This window comes from Pristiophorus japonicus, chromosome 5 (assembly GCF_044704955.1).
Source record: "Pristiophorus japonicus isolate sPriJap1 chromosome 5, sPriJap1.hap1, whole genome shotgun sequence".
Taxonomy (NCBI): Eukaryota; Metazoa; Chordata; class Chondrichthyes; family Pristiophoridae; genus Pristiophorus; species Pristiophorus japonicus.
This window is the reverse complement of record NC_091981.1, coordinates 97,786,854-97,794,766: the sequence shown is the minus strand read 5'-3', so window position 1 is coordinate 97,794,766 and position 7,913 is coordinate 97,786,854.

Here is a 7,913-nt window from a genome sequence, read left to right as displayed (position 1 = left end):
ACAGTTGAATACATGACATCACCTCCCCCCCCAAAGTCTTATTGGGATCACAGGTTAAGTCTCTCTGGTGGTTTACGCTCCCTTGCAGAGCGCCTGAGTTGGGGCTCCGGTCGTTAGGCGCTGGCCTGAGTGTCTACTGTTTACGTGCCTCAGGCCTGTCTGGACTGTCAACAGTAACTGGGCTCTCCTCCACTTGGTCCTGGTGTTCGGTCACCTGTGGTGGAGTAAACTCTACGTTGTGTTCTTCCTCTGCTTCTTCTATGGGGTTACTGAACCTCCTTTTAGTTTGATCCACGTGTTTGCGGCAGATTTGTCCATTGATAAGTTTAATTACCAAAACCCTATTCCCCTCTTTGGCAATCACAGTGCCTGCGAGCCATTTGGGCAATGCAGCATAATTAAGGACAAAAACAGGGTCATTGACATCAATACATCACGCCCTCGCATTCCTGTCATGGTAGTCACATTGTGACTGACACCTGCTCTCAACAATTTCTTTCATAGTGGGGTGTGTAAGGGATAACCTGGTTTTGAGCGTCCTTTTCATTAGCAGCTCTGCGGGTGGAAACCCTGTGAGCGACTGTGGTCGGGATCTATTGGCCAATAGGAAGCATGATAAGCAGCTTTGTAGGGAACCCCCTTGGATTCTGAGCATCCCCTGTTTGATTATCTGCACTGCTCGTTCCGCTTGACCGTTTGAGGCCGGCTTGAATGGTGCCGTTCTGACATGGTTGAATCCATTGCCTGAAATGAAGTCCTGGAATTCAGTGCTTGTGAAGCACGGGCCATTGTCGCTGACCAAGACATCCGGTAGACCATGAGCAGCGAACATTGCCCGTAGACTTTCTACCATGGCAGAGGATGTGCTTGAATTTAAAAAGGCACACTCAATCCATTTGGAGTAGGCGTCTACTACAACCAAAAACATTTTCCCATGAAAGGACCTGCGTAGTCCACATGGATGCATGACCATGGCTTGGTGGGCCAGGACCAGGGGCTAAGGGGGGTCTTCCCTGGGTGCGTTGCCCAGCTGGGCACACGTGTTGCACCTGTGAACACGAAGTTCCAGGTCTGCATCTATCCCTGGCCACCAAACCGTGTTACCTGGCAATTGCCTTCATCATGACAATGACCGGGTGCTCATTGTGAAGTTCTCTGATAAACATCTCTCTGCCCATCTGGGGCATGACTACTCGGTTTCCCCACAGTAGGCAATCAGCCTGAATCAAGAGTTCATCTTTGCGCCTATGAAATGGTTTAAACTCATCAGGGCATGCCCCGTACGTGGCTGCCCAGTCCCCATTCAGGACACATTTCTTAACTAAAGACAGTAGCGGGTCTTTATTTGTCCAGACTTTAATCTGACGGGCTGTCACAGGTGAGCCTTCGCTTTCGAAAGCTTCAACAGCCATGACCATCTCAGCATTATGCTCAGCTGCCCCCTCAGTGGTGGCTAGTGATAGCCTGCTGAGTGCATCGGTACAGTTTTCAGTGCCCGGTCTGTGCCGAATTGTGTAGTCATAGGCGGCTAACATAAGTGCCCACCTCTGTATGCGGGTCGATGCATTCGCATTTATGGCCTTGTTGTCGACCAAAAGGGACGTTAGGGGTTTGTGATCTGTCTCCAGCTCAAATTTCCTGCCAAGCAGGTACTGGTGCATTTTTTTTTACTGCATATACACAAGCTAGCGCTTCCTTTTCTACCATCCCGTAGCCCCTTTCTTCCCGGGACAAACTTCTGGAGGCATAAGCTACCGGCTATAACTGACCATTGGCATTCACATGCTGCAACACAAACCCGACCCCATAGGACGACGCATCACACGTTAAAACTAGTTTATTACACGGGTCATATAACGTTAACAGTTTGTTGGAGCATAACAAATTGCGTGCTCTATCAAAAGCCCTTTCCTGGCTGTCCCCCCAGACCCAATCGCGACCTTTGCATAGGAGCACGTGTAGCGGCTCTAGCAGCGTGCTCAATTTGGGAAGAAAGTTGCTAAAATAGTTCAGGAGCCCTAGGAATGAACGCAGCTCCGTCGTGTTATAGGGTCTGGGTGCTCTCTGGATTGCTTCCGTTTTGGATGCAGTAGGTCTGATCCCGTCTGCTGCTACCATCCTCCCCAGGAATTCCACCTCTGGAGCTAAGAAGACGCACTTCGCCTTTTTCAGTCGCAGCCCTACCCGGTCCAGTCTGCGTAACACCTCCTCCAGGTTGTGGAGGTGTTCTTCAGTATCGCGACCCGTGATGAGGATGTCGTCTTGAAAAACCACCGTCCTTGGAATCGACTTGAGGAGGCTTTCCATATTTTGCTGAAAGATCGCGGCGGCCGAACGAATCCCGAACGGACATCTGTTCTACTCAAACTACCCCTTATGTGTCGTGATGGTGGTCAGCTTCTTCGACTCACTCGCCAGCTCCTGGGTCATGTAAGCTGAGGTCATATCCAATTTTGAAAAAAGTTTGCCACCGGATAGCGTCGCAAAGAGGTCCTCCGCTCTCGGTAGCGGGTACTGGTCTTGGAGTGACACCCGATTGATGGTTGCCTTGTAATCGCCACATATCCTGACCGACCCATCCGCACGATCGGGCTCGCGCAGTCACTGAATTCGACTGGCGAGATGATGCCTTCCCTCAGCAGGCGGTCCAATTCGCATTCTATCTTTTCCCGCATCACGTACGGCACCACTCTGGCCTTGTGGTGTACTGGCCTGGCGTCCGGGTTTATGTGAATCACTACCTTGGTCCCCATGAAAGTGATGATGTCGGGTTGAAATAATGAGTCAAATTTGTCCAGGACCTGTGAGCATGATACTCACTCCACAGAAGAAATTGTATTGGCATCACCCCATTTCCAGTTCATGACAGCAAGCCACCTCCTCCCCAGTAGTGCGGGACCGTCCCCCGGGACAATCCAGAGTGGCAACCTGTTCTCTGAATCTTTGTGGGTCACGACTACCGTGGCGCTGCCTAGCACCAAAATGATCTCCTTTGTATATGTCCATAGCAGTCCGTCAATCGGCAATAATTTTGGCCTCCTGGCCTTGGATGCCCACAACCTTTCAAACTGTTTGATACTCATCAGGGACTGGCTGGCCCCCGTGTCGAGCTCCATTAATACTGGGATGCCATTGAGGAGCACTTTCATCATTATCGGTGGCGTACTGGTGTATGAACTGTGTATGTGCTCCACATAAACTCGCTGAACTTCAGCTTCCAGCGATTTCCCCCAGTATTCATCTGGCCTCGTAGGGCTTACGTCGGGCCCGTCCTCCTCGTACATCAACCTGGCTGCAGGCTTCCTGCACATACGTGCCAAGTGACCGCTGACGTTGCAGCTTCTGCAGATATATTGCTGATACCTGCAAGCTCTGGCTGGGTGTTTGCCTCCACACCTCCAGCATGAGCTGGAGGCCCCGTTGTTGGAAACAAAAGGTCCATTACCAGTTGATCGTCTCTGACTGTCTCTGTAACTGTCCTTAAGTGCACCATTAACAGGTGTTGATGGCCCCATTACTGGCGGCATTGTCCATTGCAATGGCATGAATCGCCGTTCAGCTAGCCATTGTCTCTGTTGAATTCCCCCTTTGGGTTCGACTGCATGCTGGGGCATGTTCGATTGCCCTTGTCTGCCTCGAGAACTGTGTGCTGCATTAACAATGTTGACTCCCTGGTTGTTTGCCGCATTTGTGCCAAGATTTTTGTCATAAATCATTCTGGTCTCTTCCTCCCCTGAGATAATTGTCTGGGCTATCATAGCCGCCGCTTTGAAGGCTTTGGTCTCAATCAGTTTCCTGAAAACTCCAGCGTGCCTGATACCCTCAATAAAAAAGTCTCACAGCATCTCCGCTCTGCATGCATCTGGAAACTTATATAGGCTCACCAGTCGCCTGAGATCTGCCACAAAGTCTGGAACGCTTTGCCCTTCTCGCCGCCGGTGCGTGTAAAACCGGTGTCTCGCCATTTGTATGCTGCTCACCGGTTTAAGGTGTTCCCCGATCAACTTATGGAGCTCTTCGAACGTCTTGTCCGCCGGCTTCTCTGGCGCTATAAGATCCTTCATCAGGGAGTACATTCTGGATCCACAAACCGTCAGGAAATGAGCCCTGCGTTTGTCGGCTGAATCCTGTCCCAACCATTCCTTAGTGACAAAACTTTGCTGTAGCCTCTCAATAAAGTCGTCCCAATCATCACCAACACACTACCTCTCTTCTGTGCTGCTAGTAGCCATGCTCGCATGGTTTAAATCCCAGTTTCTCGTCGCCAATAATATGTCCTTACTATACATTATAAATGCACACGAGGCCCATACTTGAGAAAAGATCACTCTGTGGCCAGTTACCTTTATTACCAAGACCTCAAGAGGCAGACGGTGGGTGGAGCTTCCCCTTTTATACTGGAAAGTCCAGGTTAGGAGTGTCTCCCACAAGTTCGCCCCCTGTGGTCAGTGCTCTCAAGGTATACAACTTAGGTCAGCTTATACATGGGTTACAATAACAGTTGAATACATGACAGGTATAATTACACTTAACTTAAACTGTCACCAAGGTAATGCACAGCATTGATGTATGACGTGCACACCCAGCAGTTTGTCAGCCTTGTAAATATCACCAACGTTCTTTCAGGCAAAGTGCTCATTTATGAGCTCTTGACTGAAGAGTCTTGCAACTATGTAGCCACCATCAGCCCTTTCCTGTGGTCTACAGGGGGGCATGGCTTCAGCGTCAGCCTGATTGTCTGACCTGAGGTCAGTGTCCAGCCCCTTGTCCTCCTCTTCCTCTCTCTCCTGAGGTGCATCATCAGACCCTTCTGGCAATTCTTGTCCCCTCCTGATAGCCAAGTTGTGCAGCATGGAGCACACCACCACGAATTGAACTACCTGCTCAGGGTGGTATTGGACTCGCCTCCCGAGTGGTCCATGCATCTAAAGCGCTGCTTAAGCACTCCAATAGTTTTCTCGACGATATTGCAAGTGGATCTGTGGCTATTGTTGTATCACTTTTTGGCTTCAGCCAGGTGGCGAGGCCATATCCTTTGTCACCAAGCATCCAGCATTGACCTTGTGGCTGATCGTTAAACAAGTCAAATACAGTGCTCTCATGCAGGATGTGAGCATCATGAATGCTGCCCAGAAATTTAGTATTTACTGCCATAATAATTTGCTGGTGGTCGACAACGAGTTGTATATTCAGGGAGTGGAATCTTTGAAAACCTCTGAATCCTGAAAAGGTGCCCACATCGTGATGTGCATATAGTCTATTGCTCCCTGCACCTTGGGGAAGTTAGCAATTCAGTAGAATCCTAAAGCCCTCTCAGTCTGAGTCTCCCTGGTCACAGGGAAGTTGATAATGGCCATCGTGCGTACATACAGGGCTTCAGTGATCTGTCTAATGCAGCAATGTGTGGCATGCTGAGACATACTGCAATTGTCACCAGCTGAGGCCTGAAAAGAACCTGACACATAGAACGACAGTGCCGCGGTGACTTTGACCTCGATGGACAGTGCAGTCCTGATGGTGCTGGCAGGCTGCAGATCTCCACTGATGAGCTGGCATATCTCACTGATAACCCCTTTGTGGAAGTGCAGTCTCTGAAGGCAGGTGGTGTTGCACAAGTTGAGATAAGACTGCTTCTCCCTGTACTTACAGAGGGTGTAACATCTGGTCCTCCTCATCAGTCTGTCACCTCTTACATTGGGCACATGATGCTGTCGAGCATACCTTCTGCCATCTCGAGTCTGCAGCATGTGAGTGGTCATCAAGAGAGGGTGAGAAAGGACAGGCCCCATTCCAATAGCTATCTGTTTTCCATCGATTGTTCACAAAGAATGAAGAGGAGAGGCGGGAGTTCAAGGTGCATGGAGAGGCCTATAAAGGCCCAGCGGCAGCGGGAGGTGGCGGCAGAGGAGAGGCGGGAGTTCGAGGTGCGTGGTAGTTTTTCTTTTTCTTTTCCATATCAGTAAGTAACATTTAGCATTGTTGTTGACAAATTTAGTTTATCTAAGGGTTAAGTCATGGCAGGACAGCTCGGACACGTGTTATGCTCCTCCTGTACTATGTAGGATGTCAGGGACGCTTCCGGTGTCCTTGACGACTATGTGTGCGGGAAGTGTATCCGCCTCCAGCTCCTGACGGACCGCCTTGTGGCACTGGAGCTGTGGGTGGATTCACTCTGGAGCATGCGCGATGTTGAGAATGACGTGAATAGCACATTTAGTGAGTTGGTCTCACTGCAGGTAAAGGGTACACAGCCAGATAGTAACTGGGTGACCAACAGGAAGAGTAGTGCAAGGAAGGTAGTGCAGGGGTCCCCTGCGGTCATCCCCCTGCAAAACAGATACACCGCTTTGGGTACAGTTGAGGGGGATGACTCATCAGGGGAAGGCAACAGCAGCCAAGTTCATGGAACCGTGGGTGGTTCTGCTGCACAGGAGGGCAGGAAAAAGAGTGGGAGAGCTATAGTGGATTCGATTGTAAAGGGAATAGATAGGCGTTTCTGCGGCCGCAACCGAAACTCCAGGATGGTATGTTGCGTCCCTGTTGCAAGGATCAAGGATGTCTCAGAGCGGGTGCAGGACATTCTGAAAAGGGAGGGTGAACAGCCAGTTGTTGTGGTGCACATAGGTACCAACGATATAGGTAAAAAATGGAATGAGGTCCTATGAGACGAATTTAGGGAGATAAGAGCTAAATTAAAAAGTAGGACCTCAAAAGTAGTAATCTCAGGATTGCTACCAGTGCCACGTGCTAGTCAGAGTAGGAATCGCAGAATAGCCCAGATGAATACGTGGCTTGAGAAGTGGTGCAGAAGGTGGGGATTCAAATTCATGGGACATTGGAACCAGTTCTGGGGGAGGTGGGACCAGTACAAACCGGACGGTCTGCACCTGGCCAGGACAGGAACCAATGTCTTAGGGGGAGTGTTTGCTAGTGCTGTTGGGGAGGAGTTAAACTAACATGGCAGGTGTTATGAATCTTACATTATTATATATAACTGTATCCAAACATGCTATACATGACTGTAATAAGATATAACCTGTAACCACCAGCATACGTTACCACCAGGGGTGCACTTGCAAGAGAGAGGTATATAAGGAGAGGTCTTAGGCAAGTGCAGCATTCCAGAGCTGTGAAATAAAGGTGCAGGTCCAGAGTGACCTTGACTTCACTATATGCCTAGTGTGAATCTGTACTGAGGGGACAGGACTTTACAGTGGCGACGAGGATGGGATGAGAGGGGCTTGTGGTCGGTTTCTAACGCGAACTTGGCCCCGAAAAGGTATTGGTGCATCTTTTTGACACCGTACACGCACGCGAGCGCCTCCTTCTCTACCATTCCGTACCCGCGCTCCGCCCGGGAAATTGACCTGGAGGCATAAGCTATGGGTTGTAATTTGCCCGCACTATTGACATGTTGCAAAACGCACCCGACCCCATACGCTGACGCAGCGCATGTGAGAACTAGCTTTTTACCTGGGTCAAAGAAAGTCAAAACACTGTTGGAACACAGAAGGTTGCGTGCCTTATTGAAGGCGCGTTCCTGGGCGTCCCCCCAAAACAAATCGCACCCCTTCCTGAATAGTACATGGAGAGGCTCCAGCAGCATGCGTAAGTTCTGCATAAAGTTCCCAAAGTAATTGAGTAGCCCGAGAAAGGCGCGCAGTTCTGAGACATTCCGGGGCCTGGGTGCCAGGCGAATTGCTTCTGTTTTGGACTCTGTTGGGCGGATTCCATCAGCGGCAATCCTTCTGCCCAAAAATTCAACCTCGGGTGCGAGAAACAAGCACTTGGATCTCTTGACTCGTAGGCCTACCCGATCCAACCGCTTTAGTACTTCCTCCAAATTACGGAGATGGGAGTCGGTGTCCCTGCCCGTGATAAGTATGTCGTCTTGAAATACAACCATCCCCGGG